Below are 26,266 nucleotides of genomic sequence, written 5' to 3'. Positions count from 1 at the left end.
GCGAGGTCCCAAGATCCCCTGCGGCCGGACACTTCCCGCCCCCCAAAGAAAAGAACGCCAATCAGACGGCCGGAGACCGAGAACTCGCGGAGCAGACGGCCACAATCACCATTACAAGAGCGATTGCGAACGTGCTTGTTTTCTCTCTTTGACCAACCCAGCTGCGACCCACCCGAAGGCAGGGAAGCACAAAAATTGCATGGAACTCATTCATGCTCCTCTCCACGGAAATCTTTAGTAAAAGGCGAAAGATTTGTACGAGATGAAAAGAAACCAGAGTGCATGGCTGATTAAGGCCATTTAAGGCCTTAATCTGGCAATTAAGGCCCACACCGATCCTGAGCCTCAGAACTCCGGGCGCAATTAAGGCCCAAACCAGTTCTGACCTTCAGAACTCCGGGCGCAATTAAGGCCCACACCAGTCCTGAACTTCACGGTAAGGGTCCAAAACCCGTTCAAAAACTCCACGCGCAATTAAGGCATAAACCAGCTTCGAACGCCTGTACACAATACCGCGGAACCCCTGCCAGACCAAATTCTGGGCTTACAGCAAACAACCCATTACATACACCGGTGTCTTCCCCGGGCCAGAGGAATTCAGAAACTCACGTTTACTCCGTCATCTCGGGCGATTCTCGCAGGGAGCAGAGATTTCCCAATCGGTCAGAGAGAGTCGGGACTTTTAAATAAAAGAGGAGTCCTTACCTCTTAGTTATGTGCGCGCTGACCATCTCTCCTGCCGATGGGAAGTTCTGCGCCTTCTGGAGCATCCGCCGACTACGCCAAATTTGTTGTAACAGAAGAAATAAGGTTCTTGATCCCGAGATGAAGTAAAACAGATGAGTTTATTGCATGCAAGGAACAATAAAGCCAAAGTCTTGTTTCCCGCAAGAAACAACAAAACCGAAGTATTGTTCCCCGTACTGTTACAAACTTTTGGGTTATATAGTGTTTTCTTCTCCGTTTCTGACGTCACTCGGTCTGATGGTAAAGAGGGGGGTTCATGGTATTTGGCCAGTTTACGATGTTCTGGACAAATGGTCAGTTTAACATTACACCCAGGGGGGTTCCTAGCTTGCATCTGCAATCCTTATCAGTTAACCCCCCTTTCCTGCCATAAACCCCAGTTTGTGACTTGAAAGTCTAAACCCCCTACAGAAAGGATTAAATTCAAACCCCCGTCTCCACATCTTTCTTCAGTATCTTAATAAAGTGAAGGAACTGCCCCTTCGCCAAGGCGGTGTGGGGCAGAATGGACAACATAATGCAACTCCTGGAAACGAATGCGGTGCTCAGCTACCAGTACATTCTGCTGGGGCTGGCACCTACCGGACTGGACAGGGGGACGCAGTTCCTGATGTGGCTGCTGCTGTCCCTCACAAAGAAAGGCCTGTGGGACGCGAGAAACAATCTCATCCGGCACAACAACAAGTGGGGAGCGAGGGAGCTGGAAGAGAGGATCCTGGCGGACCTCAGGAGGAGGATGAAGCGCGACGTTGCTAAATGGGGTTTCCCCACGGCAAAGGAGCACTGGAAAGGCCTATGGACCCTGTACAGGGATTAATGGTTTACAGCAAGCGGTAGGGTTTGGAGGGACTCTCATAATAGCGCAAATCCGCCCACCCTTGCAAGGATTGATAACGGACAATCACCGCCGTTCCGCCGATGTTTTAATTTTGTGGAGTGTTATCGTGTGAGACGTTTCCCTTTGAGATGTGTTTTTTTTCGGAATAAAGTATATTTTATAAGAAAAAAAAAAGATTGTACCATAAAGATTTCCATGGAGAGGACTATGGTTTCCTGCAGGACTATGCCGGTAGGAGGACCAGGTTCCACAACTTCAAGGGGCTGTGTCGAGGCGATCCACAGTACTGTCAGGACCAGCCCTGGCAGTTTTAGGATTCCCATTCTGGAACATAGATGAGGCACATGGTACAGTTCCACTATAATTTTGAATATATTTTACTAGCAGGACCTACAGTACAGTACCTAACTACCTGCAGCTACAAAGGGGCACCCCCCTCTTTGATCGGGTTTGGATGTTTAACCCTATTCTGTGTTCTCCGGCGCCATTTGAGGTGGGCGATACAACCGGAGGTGGTTGCGATGCACCCACTTGTAGACCAGAGATTGCCTTCCCTTCTCAATCTGAATTCGATAAGCTACCGGTGATACCTTATCGACAATCTCGTGGGGTCCTGTCCAACTGGGTAAGAACTTCCGGGCCACCCCTGTGGGTTTGGCAAATTGGAAGTACAGGACCTTGTCTCCTACTTGGAGTTCCTGGTTAACTGCCTTTCGGTCATAGTATGCTTTCCTACCCTCTACACTCCTTCCCAGATTGTTCTGGGCAAAAGCAAAGGTTGCCTGCAGATGTGCTCGCAGGTCTGACACATACTGATGGGCCGTAGCAGCCCCCGTCGTGCTCAGGTCCTCCACCCCATAAAGACAGTGTAGGGGAAGAGTCATCTTCCGACCTGTCATCATCTCAAAAGGTGGGACCCCCGTAGAGCAATGGGGCTTACCTCGGATGGCCATCAGAACCAGGGGCAGCTTAATGTCTCAGTCCCTACTGCTGTTGGAGACAAACTTTTTGAGCATACTAACCACCGTTCGGTTTGCCCTTTCTGCCTGGCCCGAGGATTGAGGGTGGTAGGAGATATGCAACTGGGTCTTGACCCCAAGCATATTCCACAGGGTTGCCATTACTGTAGCTGTGAAATGGGTTCCCCGATCCGAGACCACGGTCAGGGGGAATCCCCATCGACTGAACACATGGTTCATCAACAGCACTGCAGTTGTCTCTGCCGTGTCGTTGGGTGCTGGGAGGCACTCAATCCATTTTGTGAATGCACACGTAACAGTGAGGAAATATTTGTTCCCTCTGGATGACCTCACCAGCGGCCCCACCCAATCCATTTGAAGATTGGACCAGGTGAATGTCATGCCCTTTTTCTGGAGTGGTGCACGGTGCAAGGGCCGTGATGGTTGGAACTGGCTACACGTCAGACACCCCTTTACATACGCGGCGATGTCTTGGCCCATGTGAGGCCAGAATGCCACCTGCTGGATAGTGTCGTATGTAGCCTTGATTCCCCGGTGACCCCCACAGGGTTCGTCATGAGCGTGTTGGATCATGACCCCCCGATGACAGTGGGGAACTACCCACTTTGGGACACCTTGTGCAACTGGTACACAAACCAACAACCCCTTTATAATTTTTAGGTTGTCTTTCACCTCTGCCAGCTCCTTCAGCTCCAGAGACTGGCTCAGCACCTGCTCCGAAAGAGGTTGACGCACTGGGTCAGCGATATGCTGATACATTTGCCCAATTGCTGGGTCCTGTTTCTGCATTTCCGCAAGATCGGTGTTAAAACCCTGTGACCCAAGCACTACAGATTGAGGGTCAGCTCCGACATCCTGTCTAGCCCTGCTTCGGGTGACCGCCTTGACCTCAGCCACGAATTCTGGGGGTAGCCATTCCTGCTGGAACTGCCAGGGTTCACCCTCTAAGGCGCCAGATTTGGCCAACCGGTCGGCCTCATCATTCCCGTCTTTGTCGGGTCCCTTCACCTGGGAGTGTCCCTTCACCTTCCTCCAGTAAACCATCATTCCAGCCTCGGTCGTGAGCTTGTCACTGGCCAGGAACAACTCTTTGTTCTTTACTTCCTTGCCCCGGGCATTTTTCATGCCGTTACCCTTCCAATACGGAACGTGAGACACGAAGCTATGTCGGGCGTAGTTCGAGTCACTACAGATGACAAACTGTTTAAGGCCATGTGTCAGGGCCTGCTGGAGGGTGATCAGCACCCCAGCTACTTCCGCATACTGACTAGTCTTTGGTCCTAGCTTATAGCGGGTCGGCCCACAGGGAGTATTGTCTTGCCAGACTACTCCTACCCCTGCTAGCACCTGCTGTTCGTGGCGAAAAGAGCAACCGTCAACATAGGCCATGGGTAAGCCCTGGCCCACGTTCTCATCGTAGTACCGATGATTGTTCGGTAGCTCAGCAGCGGGAATTGTTTCTGGAGCTTCCATGTCAGTGTCACAGCCGTGACACACTTGGCCCAAAGCCAGGCCCTGTCCCAGGTACATTTTCTTGCTCTGTGCATAACGTACCTCTATCTCATAGCCTTGTAGGGCCATCATTCATGCCACAATCCTGCTATTTGACACCCTGCCCGCTTTCAGTCTCTGGCTATGCAGGAATGTCACAGGTTGGTGGCAGGTTTCGATGATGATCTTTTGTCCCCCAACATAACTACGGAAGTGTTCTACCGACCAGACCGTAGACAACAGGGCCTTCTCGCAGTCCAAGAACTTTTGCTCCACTGGGCTCAGGGCTCGACTGGCATATGCCACCACCCTTCACTCTTGGTTATATTCCTGACTCAGAGCAGCCCCAAGGCAGTGCTCTGAGAACCCTGCTTCAAGGTAGAAGACCTTATTTTTGTCAGGGTAGGCCAAGCTCGGCGCACTACCGAGTCTGCGCTTCAGCTCCATCACAGCCTGTTCTGGGGAAGGCCCCCACTCAAAGGGCACGTCTTTCTGCAACAGCTTGTGGAGGGGCCTTGCTATTTCAGCGTAATCCTCAATGAACTGCTGGGAATAATTACATACTCCCAGAAAGCTGCGCAGTTCAGACAGGTTAGTGGGCGACTTCATATTCTGGATAGCTTGGACTCTGCTGGACTGTGGCTGTATGCCTTGGGCTCCAACCAACAGTCCCACGTACTCCACTTGGGTCCTACACCACTGTCCCTTAGCCAGGGACAGTTTGGCCCCTGCACAGGAGAGCTGGGTCAACACATGCCTGATCTCGGCCATGTGTTCTTCCCAGGTCTGACTCCTCATCAGAATATCGTCCACATAGACCAGGTTGCCCCTGGCGGCTGCATCACTCATGGCTTTGTGCAGAAATATGTTGAACTCCGCTGGGGAGTTGGAATACCCAAAGGGGCATCGATTCCAGGTGAACTGCCTGTTTCCAAAGGAAAAGGCCAGTTTGTACTGGTCTGTTGGTTCTACCTTAAGGGTCCAGAACCCATTGGCCACATCCACTGTGGTGAAATATTTAGCTGTTGTCACCTTGGCTAACTCCTGATCTAGGTAGATCATTGGCCATCGTGACAAAGGAACCTGTTTATTCAGCTGCCGGTAGTCAATGGTCAGACGCCATTTACCATTGGGTTTCAGCACCGGCCACAGTGGGGAGTTATAAGTGGAGTTACACTCCCTTATGATCTGACGCTCTAGTAGAGCATCCAACGTCTGCTTTATGGACTCGTATGCCGTGAGGGGAATGCGATACTGCCTGACATAGGTTGGGCGGGCGCCAGGGGCCGTTGGAATGCGCACTGTGTTCAAATCCGTCACCCCGCAGTCATAGGCGTCCCGTGCAAACACTTCCCGGAAATCCTGGAAATTCTGACGCAGCTGCTGACGCTGGCTTTCCGTTTCCAGGGCATCTGCCTTGCCAACCTGTTCCTGTACCTGCTCTAGGAACCCCGCTTTTGACGGCATGGCGGTATCCCGGGTCGTACTCTCGGCTGAGTGGTCCATCGGAACACCTGCGTGTACTGTGTACACAACCATCTCATCCTTATCGCTAAGGTCCACCCTGCACACCTCCTGGTTGCAGAATCCCTCTATTGGCATAATTGCAATCATCCGCCGGGGGTAGGTGTAGTACACCTGCTCGGTTCCCCCCTCCCTGGCCAAGGGACCAGGGAGCTGCCCCAGTACTGGGATGGCTAGTTCGAAATCATAGAAACCATTGTCAATTACCAGTCCCATGTCAGTGCGAGCAGGGATTTTGACATCTTGTTTTGCTATGTTCTGCACCAACAGGCAGGTGGCTCGGCCATTCCGTTCCAGTCTGGGGGTACAACAGACTGCTAGGTTCAGTCTGATAAACTGAGCTGATGGTTGGAAGAAAACCATCTCAGCGTCCATTCTCTGTCCCTTCTTTAGGACAAGGCGTACTGGAAACCCTGCTGTTGACGCAGGAACGATCAGGTCCGATTCGTTTACTACCTGGCAGGCCTGAGGAATCGTCTGACCTGACCGAATGTTCTCGGGGTCACCGCTTAGAGAGTGGGCATCTGGGTCCACCCGTGTCCACAGCACACTGTTTACTGTGTCCAGCTGGGCGCCCAGTCGAACCAATAGGTACTTCCAATAGGAAGTAGTGAGCAAACTTCCTTTTTCCGATGGAGATGGAAGCTACACAGCTTCCTTTGCTCCAAATGGACCTATGAGATGGGGGTGCCCACCACAGAACCTGTGACTGCGTCACCAGGGTCACTTGACAGCTTGGCGACAGGTCCTCGAACAGACCTTCACTGATTATGGACTTCTCAGAGCTGAGGCTAAGAATTACATCATCAACCTGCACTTCTGCCACCTGGACCCCCTCCCACCACCATGGGGTGGTATTCCTGGACCCCCTGAGGTACCAGGGTGCACAGAAAGGACTCCCATTCATTACCGGACAGGGAGATCCACTCTTCTTCAGGGATGAAAAGGGGGTGTGCTTTACCTGGCGGGTCAAGCAGCTGCTTGGAGCACTGCTCCTGTAGTTGGGAGACCGTGGGAGTGCTGGCCTGGGCAGGACTTCCCTGTAGTTTTGGAAAGCAAGAAGAGACATTTATTCTCGTCCAGAGGAACCAGGAGGAACCTCCAACTCAGCTATAGTGTTCAGTGGGCACTGTGTGATCACAGCATAACCACTGAATCCCCCTTTTTGCTGTGCAACAGGCTTAGGGTTTTTGACCTGAGCCCACAATTTTCCACGCTGGCAGTCCACCAGAGGCTCCAGCCTGTCAAACAGGTCTTGGCCAATGAGTAGTGGCTCTGTTTTAAACCTAGAGATGTAAACAGGATGCACCACGTTCATTGGCCCGAACCTAAGTGCCACCCACACTCGGTGTGTGATCCTGGCATGATCCTGGGTATAGCTGGAAATATCTATCTTACACGGTTCTACCTTAAGTCTGATGCCTTTTCCTTTCGCTACTCGTTTGAGCTCGCTGAGTAGATCGGCTGACATCAAACTAATTTCAGCCCCAGTGTCAATCAGTGCTTCTCTATCTAAGACGTTTTCAAGAGAAACCTTGATATAAATACGCCTTGCTTTGCCTTTCTGGCTGAGATTCCCTAAGAATTGTTGGAAGCCTGCCTTTTCTTTGACTTCAGGGGCGGGGTCAGCGCCCAACTCAGAGTCACAGCCTTCTTCCAGGCAGGAACCCTCCCACCCAATCAGATAGACTGAGGGAGGGGCTTGGGACGGATCCCCGCCTCCTCCAGTGAGAAGGGGCGTGGTCCCCCTAAGCTCATTCATACTTCCGGCATTCGGTGCGGAAGGTTTACCCTGTCCTGATCTCTCAGGCAGGGCTTGTTCAAGCCTGGCCAGGCGGGCTGCAGTCGACTCCCTTCGTCCAGTCTTATGATAGACTCTGCCTGAGCCCTTGCCTTCCCCGTAGCGCTCACGGCGGCTCTGACGCTTAGTGCGGTCCTGCCTGCCTATTTTGCGCCGGGGCTTAGCGAGCTCAGGAACCTCAGCTGCCTCGAGCTGAGGCGAGTCGTCAACCCTGCTGGCTTTAGTGGCGAACACGGCCGTTTTAGCAGGTTTTCGCTCTGAGGAAGCAGAGACTTCAGCTCCCCAGGCTTTTTGAGCCAACCTTCTAATGTCAGCCATTTTCATCGCTTTTGCATCAGTGTGCATCACAATCATTTTCCTGACTGAGGGATGCAGATTAGCAATGAATAAACCTTTGAAATTCACATTCTCTTCGCAACCCTCTTCATTCCGCCCTGCAAAATAAGTGCGCCTAAGCCTCTGATAATAGTCACGAGGGGCTTCAGCTTTTTCGTGCTTAATATGGTGCACAGCGGCCACGGCAGCTATGGGATCGATAAAAGCCGAAAATTCTCCGATCATTGCCTGACACAGCTCCTCAAAGCTATTACAGACCTCCGGTCCTTGTCTAGACATCCACGCAGGGCAGTCGTTGCTCCGAGGGGATCTACCAGCAGTCCGGCTGGCTGGTAGAAAGTCTCTATGCACAGAGTGGGACCGCGAGTCCTCACAAGTCACTCTTGTGCCTGGGAAGAAGCTGGTTCGTTCCCGGTCCAGCACTGCTTCTGAATAAGCTATTCAGGTTGTCTATGAGGGTCCAGCTGTAGGGTCCAACTGTCCAACACAAACACAATCTGTAGCGTTTAGCGTGACATAGTCTTGCAGGCATCGTGCTGTCTCACTGCAATACTATACCGCTGGAGGAAACAGTCCATCTGGCCATGAAACTCATTTGAACGTCTAGCTACAGCAACTAACAATATCATGATTTATTCAGGATTTGTGGAATCAGCACGTCCCGGAGACAGCTTCCGAAATCGTGAGCATTCTCTGGTGGTGTCCTGCAGAGCTTTTGCGGGTGTGTGTTGGTGGTATAGTGGTGAGCATAGCTGCCTTCCAAGCAGTTGACCTGGGTTCGATTCCCGGCCAACGCAGTGGCGATTGGTTTTAAATGCTGTCATGAGCCTTGGATTGTGAATAGCAAAGCGAATCCTTTTGAAAGAGCCAAAGCACTGCAAAACGGAATTGAAGGAGAATCTTAAAGGGGATTCTGAGCGGTGTCTGCATACACGCAGTCCGATACGGGTGCTGAAAGCTTGAGCTACTCTCAATGTCATGCTGCCTTTCCCCGGAGTAAATCTGTTACATTGAAAGAATGCTTCTGGCAGGTTCAAAAAGGGACCCTTGTTAATTGGAGAAATCAATGATTTCGAATGAATTCTGTATGCGTTAAAAGACAGCTATACACAGAAAACATGCAGGACACTGCTCATGATGTCTCAGTGCGTTTTTCCAAGCCATCTGACAAAGCCCGCCCACTGAAAACTGCAGCAGATCGTGTAAAGACGTTCAACTTTGTAACTACTGCACGCACAGGAAGCAGAATAAATTCCTCTTTTCAAACTGTCAAAGGTTTGCTTTGTGAACGCTGCAGGACATCGTACAATCTCTTTTGAACGGGGACAAACCATTTCTTATAGGGCGCAGTAAGTACAGACGTTTAAAAAGCTCCACTCATGCCGACGATGCAGCATGAAGAAGCGCAACCTAACTTTTGACAGACAAAAGCCGGGCGCCGCTACGAGCAATATGAAATCAAACTGACAGCACACGGCGTTTCGCGCTAACTCAAAAGTGATCTCGACAGACGCTGTTCTCTGCATAACGCTGAAAGAGCTAAAGAGCGTTTCTGTTGAGACGTAACAAGCTCGTTTCTTTCTACCATGATGTCACCATGACCAAATCTGTCTTTAAACACCTTGCTCAGTCTCTGACGAGACCGTCAAAAATTGCTTTCGCCGATTGTATTGCAAACCGGCGGAAGCGGGGTATTGGGAAAAGTTTTCAACTAGCAATAATCGCGCCTCGGCTAAACCTCACAGGCTACGATACTGCCACTGCGCAAAGCTGACGGTTGCCAGGCAACCGCGGGGATCCTATGGAAATCGTTATCGATCGTCTCATGGCATGTCGTTGCGGTAACGCTTCATATTTGTCGTCTTCTTCTTCTTCTAGCTTGAGGTTTTGAAGAATTTCATGACAGACAAGGGCTCCGTTGGGAACAAAGGGCGTTGTGAGAAAACCGTTGCTTATTTTCAGCAGCAGAAATACAACCCTTTAAATACAAGATGACAGAACAATGACGAAGGGCGTGCCGGGAGGAACTCATGCACTACAGAGGAAAGGGGGCGGGCACGTACAGTTCACATTCAAGCCACAAGTACTCTTCTCGGATGTTACACAAACAAATCCTAACGTCTTGAAAGCATTGCAGCATGTTTGTGTCCCACTTCCCGTGGCTGCAGGACGACTGACACGAACGGACAAACACAATCTGTGGCGTTTAGCGTGACATAGTCTTGCAGGCATCGTGCTGTCTCACTGCAATACTATACCGCTGGAGGAAACAGTCCATCTGGCCATGAAACTCATTTAAACGTCTAGCTACAGCAACTAACAATATCATGATTTATTCAGGATGTGTGGAATCAGCACGTCCCGGAGACAGCTTCCGAAATCGTGAGCATTCTCTGGTGGTGTCCTGCAGGGCTTTTGCAGGTGTGTGTTGGTGGTATAGTGGTGAGCATAGCTGCCTTCCAAGCAGTTGACCTGGGTTCGATTCCTGGCCAACGCAGTGGCGATTGGTTCCAAATGTTGTCATGAGCCTTGGATTGTGACTAGCAAAGCGAAGCCTTTTGAAAGAGCTAAAGCACTGCAAAACGTAATTGAAGGAGAATCTTACAGGAGATTCTGAGCGGTGTCTGCATACACGCAGTCCGATACGGGAGCTGAAAGCTTGAGCTACTCTCAATGTCATGCTGCCTTTCCCCGGAGTAAATCTGTTACATTGAAAGAATGCTTCTGGCAGGTTCAAAAAGGGACCCTTGTTAATTGGAGAAATCAATGATTTCGAATGAATTCTGTATGCGTTAAAAGACAGCTATACACAGAAAACATGCAGGACACTGCTCATGATGTTTCCCGAGCCGAAACACAGTGCGTTTTTCCAAGCCATCTGACAAAGATTGCCCACTGAAAACTGCAGCAGTTGGACATGAAAAGTGCACGATAAATGCCATTTCTCATCATTTCTCTTGGCATCAGTTCTGCTATCAAATGGGACGGAGGCAACGGGCTCAGAGAGCAGGTTAAGTGCACACCGAACGCAGATGTGTCCAAGTGTCTGTAAAAGCGCGGTGCTCCGCTGGCGCTGTTCCCTAGTGGCTTAAAGTGCCTGCCTAGTAAGCAGGCGATCCTGGGTCTGAATACCAGCGGTGCCTCTCTCCGTGTCTTGTTGTGCCGAATGTCTCATTTCAGACAAACATGTACAGCTTGGTTCAGTTTAATGCAAGAATTCATTTCCTTTCTGGAATAACTTGTTTTTGAAGAAATCCATACAGCTTGTGAAAGATGAAATCCATTTCTTGGTTGTCAGTGGAAAAAGATTGCCGGCTGCAAGAAGCGCAAGTGATTGTTTTCTTTGACCAGAAACCTGCAAATGTAGGGAGCACAAGCAGCAGTCAGTCTCTGTGGCGCAATTGGTTAGCGCGTTCGGCTGTTAACCGAAAGGTTGGTGGTTCAAGCCCACCCAGGGACGCGTGTCTCAGTTTTTCCAATGTAAACATCATCACCGCTAAAGATGATGGCGCAGAAGGCTCCACAGTCGAAACGTTGTGCTTCTTTTCTTCTTTTTTCAGCATGGAGTAAACCTTTGCTTGATCCTTTGCAGCCTACGCATGCTGACACAGCTACCTTTCTCTTAACGCGCCTCAATCATTATTCACCAAAACCATCAGCAGAATGTGTCGCCTTTGTGGTGATGTCACTCCTCTGCTTCACAAATGTCCTTAGTGACGGACCATTTCTTTCTGCCATTTTTCCGGAGCGGTTATTGATTGCTCCATCATTTCCCTCATACTTTCCATCCCTAGATTGAAAAAAAAACAGAAACAGGCTGACAGGACGACAATCAAATTGCAAAAACTCATCAAAGCACTCAATAGAGTATTTGAATCCACAAGTAGCTATGAGCAACTTTGTCCTGGCTTGCATGAAAGTCGGAAAATGTCAAAAAGAAAAAGATGGTGGCTTTTTCATATTTGTTCTTTCATTTTTAGTTTGTTGGCTCTTCTGTCCATTGTCCTCCTGCCTGGCTCTTGACCTGTGACTGTCTGAACGCACACATTAGACTTTCAGGCAGGGGATTTGTCCTGAGCCTCTGTGAAAGACCCACCCACCCCCATAAATAACTGCTCTAGAAACACATGAATGCAAAACTAAACCACAGCTTAAAGAGGAGCTCCAACTCAGTGCCATACTAATGTAAACGAAGTAATACTAAGACATGTTCTTATGGATTTGTCTTACCTTGAGATATGTAATTGGATTTCAGGATTAACTTCCTCATTCAATGTAGTGGTGATTCTTTGCCTGGTCAGTACCTGGGTGGGAGACCTCCAGCGAACAATTAAGCTTGCTGCTGGAAGTGGTGTTAAGAGACTCTTAGGATCTTCCAGAGGTCTCTGTCCAATAGCACTAGTTGCCTTAGAGCTGGCTCAAACATTGCTCAAGAGTCTACCTTTCACAGATGCGCAAAGATGAATGATGGGGGTGCACGCTTCAAGGAGCCTTCCAACTGTAGGGACCGATTAGAGACGATCCGTAGCATGTGTTCGTTTCCATATACGCCCCGTGTCTCAACGGTAGGACAGAGTCAAATACTGCCTCAACACGTAACAGCGTTATATTAAACCGCAGGACTTGAGGGCTGTTTTGTTTGAATGTTCAAGGCATTGGTAAGAACGTAGGTCAAGGGCCATTGGTGCATCTCCTGTAACTGGAGCAAAAATGCTATTCAAAGTGCAGTGACTAAAATCGTCGTCCACATGTCTCCGTTGTTGATTGCTTTCTGTCAAAGAACGTTCTGTTTTCATGTCCGAACGGGGAGACTTTATCATTCCAACTTGAAGCCACCCTTAAGTCCTCTGAGGTGTGTGTGTGTGTGCTTGCACGTATGGCGTAAAAGGTTTCTTAAACGGAGAGCGAACTTGAAAAAAGTTGCCTCCGCTGCCGCCGCCGCCTCGCACTCCCTGTTCGATTGTAGCAAAAAGGCAGCGACCGCAGCGCTCGCTGTAGTCGTGGCCGAGTGGTTAAGGTGACGGACTTGAAATCCGTTGCGGTCTCCCCGCGCAGGTTCAAATCCTGCCGACTACGGCGTCCTTTGCATTTGGTTGCGTGCGTGCGTGTAAAAGGACCAGCGCCATTTCGTTTTCGCTGGGACCTTTAACACTCTAAATCGCCTGGACCCGCAGCCTGTGAAATCGATTCTTCAGCACCCACGAAGGACGCTTTGCCGCTGGACACAGATACCGATGCTTTTCTGCAACGAGCTTTCCAGCTGAATTTTCTCGGCAGCTCCGTACTGAACCTGTTCTCCATTGCAACATAGCGGAGGCTCGTCACGTCTATAGCAAGGCTGTGTAGGACCGCATACGCCACAGTGACTTGTACACAGACCACATGAAAGGCAAGCAAAATACACTTTTAAAATTCCAAAGACTCACAAGGTCAGAGGAACAGCGATGACCTGAACAGATCTGTTCCAGAAGTCTAGGTTGACCTTTTTAGAGCTGTAATTGCATTTTTGTTTAATAGAAGATCAAATCTACTCGCATGTACCAGCACCTTACAGTTTATTGATGTTAATTCTGTTTAAGTAATAAGATTGCTAACGATGTTGGACTTTAGCCGGTGTTTTTTAGAACAAATTGCTTACACTTCTGTAAGGAATACGCAGTACGTGCCTTTGTCAGTCATTGCTCACCATACCTGTAACTTTCTTATCTAACTCACTTCCTCAAATGGTGAAGGTCCACAAACATAAATGAAAAAAAAAACCCTTGTTGTAGATGAGGTGCACAAAAAAGCAGCCCCTGATAGTGTATAACACATTTGTACTATTGCAGAGACACATGTAACATATATATATATACTGTATATATATATGAAACAGAAATAGAAACAGAAACAGGAATCGCTTACTCACCTGGAGAATCTCTGTAGGAATATCTAGCATTTATCAATGGAAATAAAAGCTGCTTTAATACAGTGCATGTTCAAACTCAAACCCTCAGCTGCTGTTCTTGTTTGTTTTGGGACAAATTGCAACTGAGCATCGCATGAGCCGTTACGTACCCTTATCTGTTAGGGAATTTCAAGGGAGGAGTTAGGTCAGAATGGGTAGGCTGCAAAACAACAAGTAAAGATTTATTCCAAGATGAAACATTGTGGCGGTTTTCTTATCTTTTCAGCATGGACTAAACTTTTACGTGTTCCTTAAATGCTATATGTGTATATATTAGCACCAATGTTGTTCTTAAAAACTAACATGAAATTGTCAGGGACATTCAGCTATATACAAAGACGAGACAGACAAAGTAATAATTCTGTATTAACGTGTCCTACATATTGACGCAATGATCGAACTAACTGACATGTTCTGATTCAGATCCCCTGCAGTTCATGCCAATTAGAACAATAGCAATGCTGAGTCCTCCCCACCCTACCGAGCACAAATTCAGCTGCTCTCCAGTTCTGTTCTGCATGTTTTTTCATTGCAATTGAGCTCGGAGCTGGAGATGATCTCCATACAGTTCTGTGTTCACTAGCCCGCACTTGCATGCTAATTTACGGGTTGTGGCAAATGCTTTTCTATAGTTCATATACATGACGGCAACCTGTTACCGAGGAACCTGAGAGGTTTAAAAGCCTCACGAGCCAGGCAGGACTCGAACCCACAATCTTCTGATCCGAAGTCAGACGCGTTATCCATTACGCCACTGGCCCATAGAACATGCGCTTGCACTCCACCACAGAGAGCTCTACACTGCTACTAGTAGTACACTTCCCCATCTAAATTTTCACAGCAAGAAACTTGTGTTTCCTACTATTTTTATCAGGTTTAAAATATCATCTCCATAAAACAGAAAAAGTGTTGATGTGTCGTGCTGAAATTCCGATTGATTTTGAATTCAAAGAAAAAAGGTTTTCTTCCAAAACACCATGAAATTGTCACATCTTGCAGACAATAGGTGTATTCCATGTTGAAAAGAGAAGAAAGAAAACCATGGAGCCTTTTACAGGTGTGAGGCTTCTTCAGGTGTGAGAAGAACTCACAGTCGAAACGCTGTGTTTCCGTTCTTCTCTTTTCAGCATGCAATAAACCTATTGCTTGTTCCTTTGCAGCCGAGGCATGCTGACGTAGCTACCCAGCTGAACATCTTGCAGACTCTACAATACTTCTCTCCTGTAGAAGTAAAGCAGGGCTTGCTGGGTGAGCTTTTGCTCCGGTAAATTAGGTCACGTGTCATGTTAAATCACTTCTTCTAAACACAACATTTAGTGGTGCTAGCTTTCCCCATTAAAAAAAAGAGACATTTCCCTTACAGTACATGACATATCGTTTTTATTCTATGAATAAGTATAGAAATTAAACAAAAGAAAAAATGGTGTCGCCAAAGAATGCACAGCTTGGACATGAAAAGTGCCCGATAAATGCCATTTCTCATCATTTCTCTTGGCGTCAGTTCTGCTATTAAATGGGACGGAGGCAACGGGCTCAGAGAGCAGGTTAAGTGCACACCGAACACAGATGTGTCCAAGTGTCTGTAAAAGCGCGGTGCTCCGCTGGCGCTGTTCCCTAGTGGCTTAAAGTGCCCGCCTAGTAAGCAGGCGATCCTGGGTCTGAATACCAGCGGTGCCTCTCTCCGTGTCTTGTTGTGCCGAATGTATCATTTCAGACAAACATGTACAGCTTGGTTCAGTTTAATGCAAGAATTCATTTCTTTTCTGGAATAACTTGTTTTTGAAGAAATCCATACAGCTTGTGAAAGATTAAATCCATTTCTTGGTTGTCAGTGGAAAAAGATTGCCGGCTGCAAGAAGCGCAAGTGATTGTTTTCTTTGACCATAAACCTGCAAATGTAGGGAGCACAAGCGGCCGTCAGTCTCTGTGGCGCAATCGGTTAGCGCGTGCGGCTGTTAACCGAAAGGTTGGTGGTTCAAGCCCACCCAGGGACGCATGTCTCAGTTTTTCCAATGTAAACATCATAACCGCTAAAGAAGATGGCACAGAAGGCTCCACAGTCGAAACGTTGTGCTTCTTTTCTTCTCTTTTCAGCATGGAGTAAACCTTTGCTTGATCCTTTGCAGCCTAAGCATGCTGACGCAGCTACCTTTCTCTTAACGCACCTCAATCATTATTCAGCAGAATAAGTCGCCTTTGTGGTGATGTCACTCCTCTGCTTCACAAATGTCCTTAGTGACGGGCCATTTCTTTCTGCCATTTTTCCGGAGCGGTTATTGATTGCTCCATCATTTCCCTCTTACTTTCCATCACTAGATTGAAAAAAAAAACAGAAACAGGCTGACAGGACGACAATCAAATTGCAAAAACTCATCAAAGCACTCGATAGAGTATTTGAATCCACAAGTAGCTACGAGCAACTTTGTCCTGGCTTGCAGGAAAGTCGGAAAATGTCAAAAAGAAAAAGATGGTGGCTTTTTCATATTCGTTCTTTTATTTTTAGTTCGTTGGCTCTTCTGTCCATTGTCCTCCTGCCTGGCTCTTGACCTGTGACTGTCTGAACGCACACAGTAAAATTTCATGTGGGGGATTTGTCCTTAACCTCTGTGAAAGACCCACCCACCCCCATAAATACCTGCTCTAGAAACACATGAATGCAAAACTAAACCACAGCTTAAAGAGGAGCTTGTCATGACCGCCAGGCAGTTAAGACCAACTCATAAGCGATCTAATCAGCACCAGCAGTGGGTGATTATTAACAAACGCCGCCGCACGAGTTTACCCACCTGCACACACTCCACCGTGCGGTACGCAGTGCTATTTTTACCATCTTTACCTGCTTCCCGCTGCTCGGTATTGAGTCTGCTCCTTGAGAGCTCTACCTGGCGTTTTTCCATTACCTCGTTTATTCTGGATATTGGACTCCCCTTCTGCCTTTTCGACTTTGGACCTCGCCTCTCACCTCGGACTGTTTGCCACCAGTGTTCTCCCTGGATTACGACTTACCTTACGCCTCTTGACCACGAAACAAAGCAAAGCAGAGCAAAACAAAACGAACAAACGAAAACCCTCACGTCCCGCACTTGCATATAACGCCGTTACGTGCCCAAGCGGTATTGTATGTCATCCTAGCACTGCACCCCGGGGCGTACGGTATATGGGAACGAGCACACGCCACGAATCGTCTCGAATCACTCCCTACAGCTGTAAGGAGCTTTGAAGCGTGCACCCCCAACATTCTTCTTTGCGCATCTGTGAAAGGTAAACTCTTGAGCAAACTCTGAACCAGCTCTAAGGAAACTAATCCGATTAGACGTTACTTTGACTCATCCTTTAAGGGACCCTTGTTAATTGGAGAAATCAATGATTTCGAATGAATTCTGTATGCGTTAAAAGACAGCTATACACAGAAAACATGCAGGACACTGCTCATGATGTTTCCCGAGCCGAAACACAGTGCGTTTTTCCAAGCCATTTGACAAAGCCCGCCCACTGAAAACTGCAGCAGATCGTGTAAAGGCGTTCAACTTTGTAACTACTGCACGCACAGGAAGCAGAATAAATTCCTCTTTTCAAACTGTCAAAGGTTTGCTGCAGGACATCGCACAATCTCTTTTGAACGGGGACAAACGATTTCTTATGGGGCGCAGTAAGTACAGACGTTTATAAAGCTCCACTCATGCCGACGATGCAGCATGAAGAAGCGCAACCTAACGTTTGACAGACAAAAGCCGGGCGCCGCTACAAGCAATATGAAATCAAACTGACAGCACACGGCGTTTCGCGCTGACTCAAAAGTGATCTCGACAGACGCTGTTCTCTGCATAACGCTGAAAGAGCTAAAGAGCGTTTCTGTTGAAACGTAACAAGCTTGTTTCTTTCTATCATGATGTCACCATGACAAAATCTGTCTTTAAACACCTTGCTCAGTCTCTGACGAGACTGTCAAAAATTGCTTTCGCCGATTGTATTGCAAACCGGCGGAAGGGGGATATTGGGAAAAGTTTTCAACTAGTAATAATCGCGCCTCGGCTAAACCTCACAGGCTACGATACTGCCACTGCGCAAAGCTGACGGTTGCCAGGCAACCGCGGGGATCCTACGGAAATCGTTATCAATCGTCTCATGGCATGTCGTTGCTGTAACGCTTCATATTTGTCGTCTTCTTCTTCTAGCTTGAGGTTTTGAAGAATTTCATGACAGACAAGGGCTCCGTCGGAAACAAAGGGCGTTGTGAGAAAACCGTTGCTTATTTTCAGCAGCAGAAATACAACCCTTTAAATACAAGATGACAGAACAATGACGAAGGGCATGCCGGGAGGAACTCATGCACTACAGAGGAAAGGGGGCGGGCACGTACAGTTCACATTCAAGCCACAAGTACTCTTCTCGGATGTTGCATAAACAAATCCTAACGTCCTGAAAGCATTGCAGCATGTTTGTGTCCCACTTCCCGTGGTTGCAGGACGACTGACACGAACGGACAAACACAATCTGTGGCGTTTAGCGTGACATAGTCTTGCAGGCATCGTGCTGTCTCACTGCAATACTATACCGCTGGAGGAAACAGCCCGGGTTCGATGAGCCTTGGAATGTGACTAGGAAAGTGAAGCCTTTTGAAAGAGGTAAAACACTGCTCAAAGGAACTGAGGGAGAATCTTACAGGGGATTCTGAGCGGTGTCTAAATAAATAAATTCTTCAGTGTCTGCGGATGGCATTTTGCAGCTGGAAACAGATGTCGACGCTTTTTGAACAGAGCACCAAAAAAGCGTCTTTTTTGAAGGTACAGGTATTGAGCATTGGTGGTTCAGTGGAAGAATTCTTGCCTGCCAAGTAAGAGGCTCGGGTTCGATTCCTGGCCAATGCAGTGGCTTTTGCATGCTCACCACTATACCACCAACACACGCCCACAGGATCCCAGCAGGACACCACCAGAGAATGCTCACGATTTCGGAAGCTGTCTCCGGGATGTTCTGATTCCACACATCCTGAATAAATCATGATATTGTTAGTTGCTGTAGCTAGACGTTCAAATGAGTTTCATGGCCAGATGGACTGTTTCCTCCAGTGGTATAGTATTGCAGTGAGACAGCACGATGCCTGCAAGACTATGTCACGCTAAACGCCACAGATTGTGTTTGTCCAAATTTGAACTTTCACAAAAGCATGCTAGCAGACAAATGCGCCTCAGAGGACTTAAGGCTGGCTGTTATATGCTGGAATTACCTTTTTTTGACGCTCTTACGAATGCGATGTCAACGAAAACAGAACAAAGCACAAAAAAACCCTCAAGTCCTGCAGTTGGATAGAATGCCGTTACACGTCCAAGCCGTATTTGACTTCATCCTACCATTGCAACACGGGGCGTATATGGAAACGAACACACGCTACGAATTGTCTCTAATCAGTCCCTACAGTTGTAAGGCGCCTGGAAGCATGCACCCCCATCATTAATCTTTGCGCATCTGTGCAAGGTAAACTCTGGAGCAGTCTTTGAAACGGCTCAAAGGAAACACGTGATTGATTCCATGTGCATCTGGGGTTCATATCTTATTTACATTTAATTCAAGGGAAAGGCTTGGGTCAGTTTCAGACGGCCTCCAACAGCGAGATTCAAGCGCCCCACCTTCAGCCCAATCTGCGCCACCAGAACGCCAACGGCTCCTCTGCGCTCCGGGGTGCGGTTGTGACCCCGTAACCTAAAGTGTTGGTGGCAGACAAATGGAGACTAACAGGTGACGTCCTAGGACATGACTACATTGTGACACTCGGTGGGGATGGTGACCATTGCTTGGAAAAGAGTGCGAGGCCCCTTTAGAAAAACATTTTGTTAACAGGCATTCTGCCTCAGCCTAAACACCTATAGCTTGAAAAGCGCATGCTATTAGACAGGCACCTCTGCAAGACCTTAAGAGTCTCTTAAACTAGTGATAGTAAGGTGTTCCCAATGGGCGATGTTCGGCTTTCAAATCATCTCTCCTTGGAAGCGCCGAGATGCAGCTGTTTAAGGCTTAGAAGCACCTGACTGTTTCACTACCTAGCTGATCACTGTCAGTCAGGGAGCTCAGAGGTGAAAAGCCTGTCTGAGAGACAATTCGCCGTCGATCAGTTCAATATGTTCCGTACCAGCTCGGCGCACCTGAGATCATCTTGGTAGCCGTGTAGCTCAGATGATTGAGAGCGTGTGTGTGTGTACCACCGTGATTGGATGCCGGTCCTTCTCAGGTCACAGTAAACCTTCTGCTGCCTAACTTCCCTTATTTTTGGGGATCCCTTTGAAAAAGCAAAGGAAAAAAAAACCAGCTCTTCATCAGCGTGATCAACCTCACCCAGTGTGGCGCAGTGGCCTAATGGCTAAGGCATTGGCACTCTAAGCCAGGGATTGTGGGTTCGAGTCCCATCTGGGGTGCTCCTGTCCCCTTTTGAGAGTACAAATGTCCTTGCAATTTGCGAAGCTACAACCCCACCTTACTCAGTGAGCGGCTCTGCTTTTCTCTCACATACAGTTGGAAGAAAAACTTTTGTAAACAGCCCTTCGGAATGATGTGGATTTCTGCATGAATGGCTCCTAACATGTGATCTTATCTTTATCTAAGTCATAATAATCAATAAAGAGAGTCTGATTTAACAAACAACACACGCCCAACATTTGACATTGCTGTTTTAACAAATGTTTTAAACAATCAAGGTCATTGATGGAAAAAGTACGTGAACCCTTATATTAAGGAGCTAGTGGAACCTCCTTTATTGACAAAAACCTCAACCCCCACTTTCTGTAGCGGCTGGTCAGACCTGAGCAGCGGTTAGGAGGTATTTTGGCCTATTCCTCTATGCAAAACTGTTTCAGTTCATGTATATTTTTGGGATGTCTTCTGAACGGCCTGCTTCAGATCATGCCACAGCACTTCAATGGGATTGGGGTCAGGACTCTTACTTGGCCATCCCAAAATACGGAATTTCTTCTGTTTCAGCCACTCTGTTGTTGATGTACTCCTTTATTTTTGTCATGCTGCATGACCCAGCGTCTTTCGAGTTTTAGATCACAGGCAGACACCCTGACATTCTGCTGTAGAATTTCCTGATACATCTTGGAATTCATCGGTCCCTCGATGATTGCAAGCCGTACAGCCTCCGCCATGCTTCCCAGGTGGGATGAGGTTTTGGAGTTGGTATGCAGTGTTTTGTTATCTCCAAACATAACGCTGTGCACATTTACCAACAAGTTCAACTTTTGTCACGTCTGTCCACAGAACATTGTTCCAGGAGTTGCTGTGGAACATCCATGTGGTCTTTAGCAAACTTGAGAGGGGCAGTGGTGGTTTTTTTGTTGGGGAGAGCAGTGGTTTCCTCCGTGGTGACCTCGGATGATCACCACTCCTGTTCAGATTTCTTCTTATGGTGGACTCATGAACACAGACGTAAGACAAAGTAAACCACCTGTTTGCTAGATCCCATCCCCACTCAGCTAGTCAAAGATTCCCTCGAAGGACTGGCAGGACCTATAATTAGTATGATGAATGCATCGCTTGCGTCAGGCGTCGTACATGATCAATTTAAGGTAGTGGTTCTTAGACCGCTCCTTAAGAAGTCAAATTTGGATCCACAAGTTCTTAACAACTACAGGCCTGTCTCAAAGGTCCCATTTCAATCTAAAAGTCTTGAGAGAATAGTTGTTGCCCAACGTCAATCGTATCTGGATTCAAATAATATAATTGAGAAATTTCAGTCTGGTTTCTGAAACTGCATTAACGAGAGTCGTAAATGATATTCTCTTAGCTACTGATGTGGGGAATGCAACAGTGCTTGTGCTTCTAGATCTTAGAGCTGCCTTTGACACGGTTGACCTCTCTGTTTTGTTACACAGGCTTGAGTTTGAGGTTGGCTTATCTGGAACCGTCCTTCAGTGGTTTACTTCACATTTTACTCATCGTTTTCATTATGTTCAAATATCTAATAATTGTACTGCTTCATCAACGTCACCAGTTCAATTTGGGGTACCAGACGGATCAGTGCCGGGACCAATATTGCTCTCTCTCTCTACATGCTGCTGCTAGGTAGGATAATAAGAAAAAATAATATGAACTTTCATTCATATGCTGATGACACTCAAATAAACATTTTGTTTCCACCAAATGACAACTCTTCTATTATCACTTTAGTTAAATGCATTAATGAAGGAAAGACTTGGATGTGTGAAAACTTTTTGTAACTCAACTCTGAGAAAACTGAGGATCTGTTGATCGGAGGCAACAATACTGATAGGACTACTATAACTTCAGCACTTAACTCAGAGGATTTAAACATTTGCCTCAAAGAGACAGCACGTAACCTAGGCGGCATATTAGACACAAGGCTCTTAACAACTTGCATTGTTAAGTGCCTTGGGACAACCTTGTTGTGAAAGGCGCTATATAGAAATACATTGATTTGAACTGAATTGACAATGTAAAATGTTGTGTGTTTTTTGTTAAACAAGACTGTCTTTATTTATTATTATGCGTCAGATGAAGATCAGATCACATTTTAAGAGCCATTCATGTAGAAATCCAGATCATTCGTGTTTTAAAAGTCGCGGGAAAAGCGAAACGGGTGCTTTTCCTTTGTTGCGCAGACACACGACGACACCGTAGGCGGCAGGACTCGAAGCTTCGCAGGGAGACCCCGACGGCTTTCTAATCCATCGCCCTAACCACTCGGCCACGGCTGCAGCGCGCGCTGCTTTCTTGATACAGTCTAACATAGAGTGCCGGGCGGCGGTGGAAACCTTTTTCAAAGTCGCTTTTGGTTTAACAACAACAAAAAAAAATTTCACAAAATGCATGCTAGCAGACAAATGCGCCTCGGAGAACTTAAGGCTGGCTTCAAGTTGGAATGATAGTCTCCCCGTCCGGTCAGGAAAAGGGAACTTTGTTAGACAGAAAGAAGGAAGTAACAATAACGGAGAATTGTGTGCAAGGATTTTAGAAGCTGCGCAGCCCTGCAGTTTCAATAGCCCTTTTATTCGTGTTAGATGCTGGAATTGCCTTTTTTTGACGCTCTTACGAATGCGATGTCAACGAAAACAGAACAAAGCACAAAAAACTCTCAAGTCCTGCAGTTGGATAGTTGGATAGAATGCCGTTACGCGTCCAAGACGTATTTTCAAGACGTGATTCCCTGAGTCCCAAAAATTTGTAAGTTCTTTGGATGATCTGTGGACCGATCTTTCACGATGAAGAATTCCTTAAGAAGAATAGATCTCGGCCCACCATCCCAATGCCTCCATCTCAAAACAGCAACCTCCCACTGCCCTTAGTCTGCAAGGCAGTCCTTTCAAGTGCGATGATGACGCCGGGACCTTCGTTGCCTATTGTACGAGCTGAACTTTTGTGCTCATCAATTCAACGCTCTTTCCATCAACTCATCTTGTCTTTTGACGCTTCGTGTTTTGTGCTCCTTTGACTATCGGCATATCGGGTGACTGCAAACACTGAAGTTCTTGCTTACGGAGTGTGGAACAGTGTTTTCAAGTGATCGCTGTTCTGTCATGTTGACGCCGAGTGAATCTTTCTTTGGCAACATGGGCAGGCTGACAGCAAAAGTAATGGCAAATTTCTAGACTTATTTCTGAATATGAATGTTCTTTAGAAAAGGGATGCGGCGTTGCTTCTCCCCCGTGTAAAGGTCACGCATTCCAGACGTGGTTATGAGCGAACAGTTGCCGCAAGTGTTTGAAAAGAGCAAGCAGCCATGCCCCGTGTGAGGATCAAACTCAGGACCTTCAGATAAAGAGACTGATGCGCTACCAACTACGCCAACGAGGCCAGCTGCAGTGCACAGCCGGAAAGTTTGCCTCATATGGATTTCAGTCGCCCGTTCCCTAATCTTCAGACGCCCTCTGCTGGATGTTGCATTTGCCTTTTGATCTCACCGATACTTTTTTGGTCTGTTTCTGTTGCGAGTCTGTTTTTCAGATCTCACCTAGCACAAGTCTCTCTGGCTGAAGTGGCCTCTCTGCTTCAGCATCGTGCCCTCACTCAGCCATTAAAAACGTCACTCGGACTTCTGACATGCTGACATGAAATGTCAAGAGAGAGTGGCGGAGACGCTTAAGGCAGAGAGAAGATGAAGAGGGGGCGTGGCTGTGAAATGATTGACAGCTGCATGACGCTCTCCATGCAAGGTGTGACCACAGGCTAAAGGACACCTTTCGGCACATCAAGCTCTAAGCACACACCTGGAGGACGTGGGAAACGATCCCGCTACCTCTCGCATGCAAAGCGAGCGCCGTACCATGCAAGCTAACCCCCCTCGCTGGGGCTCATGCCTCGGTGTCGCCTAGTGCCGCTTGTTCCCCTCTTACCGGGTGCAGTTCACTGCCCTTCGTCTGCAAGGCAGTCGTGTAATTGCGGCTTTCTTGACTTATTGATGAAGGTCTGACTGGACGAGCGAATGACGCCTCTCCCCCGTCCTCAAGCTCGCTGACAGGATAAAATAGAAAGTGCTGCCGTGGCTCATTGGTTTAGGGGTATGATTCTCGCTTAGGGTGTGGGAGGTCCCGGGTTCAACTCCCGGCTGAGCCCTTGTGTGCTCTTTTTGTCCTCGTGACTGGGAACTGATATCCACATCACCTTGCAGCATCTGCTTATGGCAAATGATGGAATGTGACTAATGACTGAACGAGCCTGGTGAATACTCATCACGTGGCACAATGAGAGCATGCAGTCAGCTGTCCAAGGCAGCAACCTCATTGCTCGTTCAAAAGAACACGTACTGAAAACTCATCACCACTATGTCGTAAATGAGCACCGCAATCGCTTGTTGTCATGCGTCCTTACTTGGGAAATGCAGAAGCAAAAACTGCCCTCTCTCAGCCACCGAAACGTGTGCGGCTCGCCTTGCACTCTCTGCGCCTCGCATATTTATGGAGCTGTCTGCTCTTCTTTCTGTTGAAGTACGCAAGTTACGGGGCGTACTGCAGACTATGATGTGCTCAATGACAGCTTTCAAGATTTGAAAACTATGAGCTTGATGGCTCAAGTCGAACGAATGTGGTTGTTACGCAATTGATGATCAAACGCACATATTCTAACGATTCGTGAGAGTATGTTCTAAAGATCCTTGGCTCAATCCCGGGTTTCGGCATTTTGTTTCATCGCTCCCTTTGTTCCTCTCTCCAGCGCCCCCTGCCTAAAATGACGCGTCCCTTTCTCAGCCCGAAACGCAAGCGATACACCAGCAGCAGTCCCTACAGGTTTCCGTAGTGTAGTGGTTATCACGTTCGCCTAACACGCGAAAGGTCCCCGGTTCGAGACCGGGCGGAAACAGCCTCGATTTGCACGCTCCTGTACTTCACAGAGGTATTGAGCGACTGGTCATTTGTTCCCAATGTATTTCCAGTGCCTTCATGCACTCTTGTACCAAACGCACGTTCCTTCTGTACGCGGAGCCGATCATTTGCAATTGGGCTGTGCCGACAGACCAGGACGAGCTCTGTCGGCTCAAAAGCAGCGCAGGACCTGCAAGAACAACAGAAAGATTAGCATCCAGCGGGGGCTTCTTAGTGAGCCCAAGATCTCATCAAGAATCGGCTCCAGCAACAGGGCTGGGCGCATTGTTCCATTCTCCGACCACTCTCGGTGTAAACAAGTCCCTCCTGGTCTCTGCTTGAATTGCACTTTCCTGCGTTTGCTTTGGTGTAACTGGCTTCCCCTGCATGGGCGAATGTGAAGAAGATCCTTAGTAAGTCATTGAAGAAACCCGAGAAGAGGTCGGAGTGGTCTCTGTCGTTCATCAACGATCCAGTCAGGCAGTACTCCTCTGTAAAGCGCCGTTCGTTCACATCAATTGGCTTTTTTTTGCCTTCATTCGTGCAAGTAGTAAAAGCAGACGCCCCTATTCTGCCGTGACCCCGATTCGAACCGGGGTTGTTGCGGCCACAACGCAAAGTACTGACCACTATACGATCACGGCGAGTTACCGATACACACGTGGCAGGGCGGAAAAGGCTGTGCTCTCTTCATGTGACATAATTCGGAAAAGTCCTGACGTTGCATTTCAACTGAGCCCCAGTATACATCGACCCTTCGACACTCTGAGTGACAACTCTCTTGCGTGTTTTCTAATATTTCTGTAGTTTGCTTGCATGATGCCCGGAACAGCAGGGTTGTGCGCTCCTATATGGTCTAGCGGTTAGGATTCCTGGTTTTCACCCAGGCGGCCAGAGCTGACCATCGCTGCAGGAGGTGGGAGGGTTACTCTGGTAGACAGGGCTGACCTTTGGCAATAGGATTTATACTCTCCAAGATGATATTTGCACTTTCTGGAGAGGCGATTTTCTCCACTTCAGTAGCCCGATTTCGTCGATTGCGTGGAGAGGGCTGTAGAATGTGGCGCCGCCTTTCCTGCTCCGTCCATGACAGGCGTGCTGGACTCTGGAGAGAGAGCACGGTCCATCAGCGCACACCAATAAAGGCACTGGAAGCCGCTGAATCGCATTGGCGAAGCTCAGCACTGGGCCGCTGGACACATCTGACCACTGTTTCCGTAGTGTAGTGGTTATCACGTTCGCCTCACACGCGAAAGGTCCCCGGGTGGAAACGGACTTCAGACTTCTTTTGTC

General features: G+C 48.0%; 10 non-coding genes across 10 annotated transcripts; 6 read left to right on the top strand and 4 right to left on the bottom strand.

Moving 5' to 3' along the window:
• Positions 1–168: 168 nt before the first annotated feature.
• Positions 169–282, bottom strand: LOC138230941 (U5 spliceosomal RNA). Its single transcript, XR_011186529.1, has one exon. It is a non-coding gene; the product is annotated as a U5 spliceosomal RNA (small nuclear RNA).
• An 8,160-nt stretch (positions 283–8,442) lies between these two features.
• trnag-ucc (transfer RNA glycine (anticodon UCC)) lies at positions 8,443–8,514 on the top strand. Its single transcript has one exon. It is a non-coding gene; the product is annotated as a tRNA-Gly (tRNA).
• Positions 8,515–9,347: 833 nt separating this feature from the next.
• Positions 9,348–9,489, bottom strand: LOC138230837 (U4 spliceosomal RNA). Its single transcript, XR_011186431.1, has one exon. It is a non-coding gene; the product is annotated as a U4 spliceosomal RNA (small nuclear RNA).
• Positions 9,490–10,142: 653 nt separating this feature from the next.
• trnag-ucc (transfer RNA glycine (anticodon UCC)) lies at positions 10,143–10,214 on the top strand. The gene has a single exon. It is a non-coding gene; the product is annotated as a tRNA-Gly (tRNA).
• An 889-nt stretch (positions 10,215–11,103) lies between these two features.
• trnan-guu (transfer RNA asparagine (anticodon GUU)) lies at positions 11,104–11,177 on the top strand. The gene has a single exon. It is a non-coding gene; the product is annotated as a tRNA-Asn (tRNA).
• A 1,534-nt stretch (positions 11,178–12,711) lies between these two features.
• On the top strand, positions 12,712–12,793 carry trnas-uga (transfer RNA serine (anticodon UGA)). Its single transcript has one exon. It is a non-coding gene; the product is annotated as a tRNA-Ser (tRNA).
• Positions 12,794–14,352: 1,559 nt separating this feature from the next.
• trnar-ucg (transfer RNA arginine (anticodon UCG)) lies at positions 14,353–14,425 on the bottom strand. Its single transcript has one exon. It is a non-coding gene; the product is annotated as a tRNA-Arg (tRNA).
• Positions 14,426–15,584: 1,159 nt separating this feature from the next.
• On the top strand, positions 15,585–15,658 carry trnan-guu (transfer RNA asparagine (anticodon GUU)). The gene has a single exon. It is a non-coding gene; the product is annotated as a tRNA-Asn (tRNA).
• Positions 15,659–17,594: 1,936 nt separating this feature from the next.
• Positions 17,595–17,736, bottom strand: LOC138230870 (U4 spliceosomal RNA). Its single transcript, XR_011186464.1, has one exon. It is a non-coding gene; the product is annotated as a U4 spliceosomal RNA (small nuclear RNA).
• Positions 17,737–24,898: 7,162 nt separating this feature from the next.
• Positions 24,899–24,971, top strand: trnav-aac (transfer RNA valine (anticodon AAC)). The gene has a single exon. It is a non-coding gene; the product is annotated as a tRNA-Val (tRNA).
• The last annotated feature ends 1,295 nt before the right edge of the window (positions 24,972–26,266 follow it).

The sequence above is a fragment of the Lepisosteus oculatus genome, unplaced genomic scaffold (genome assembly GCF_040954835.1).
Source record: "Lepisosteus oculatus isolate fLepOcu1 unplaced genomic scaffold, fLepOcu1.hap2 HAP2_SCAFFOLD_52, whole genome shotgun sequence".
Classification (NCBI taxonomy): Eukaryota; Metazoa; Chordata; class Actinopteri; order Semionotiformes; family Lepisosteidae; genus Lepisosteus; species Lepisosteus oculatus.
This window is presented reverse-complemented; position numbering and strand designations above follow the sequence as displayed.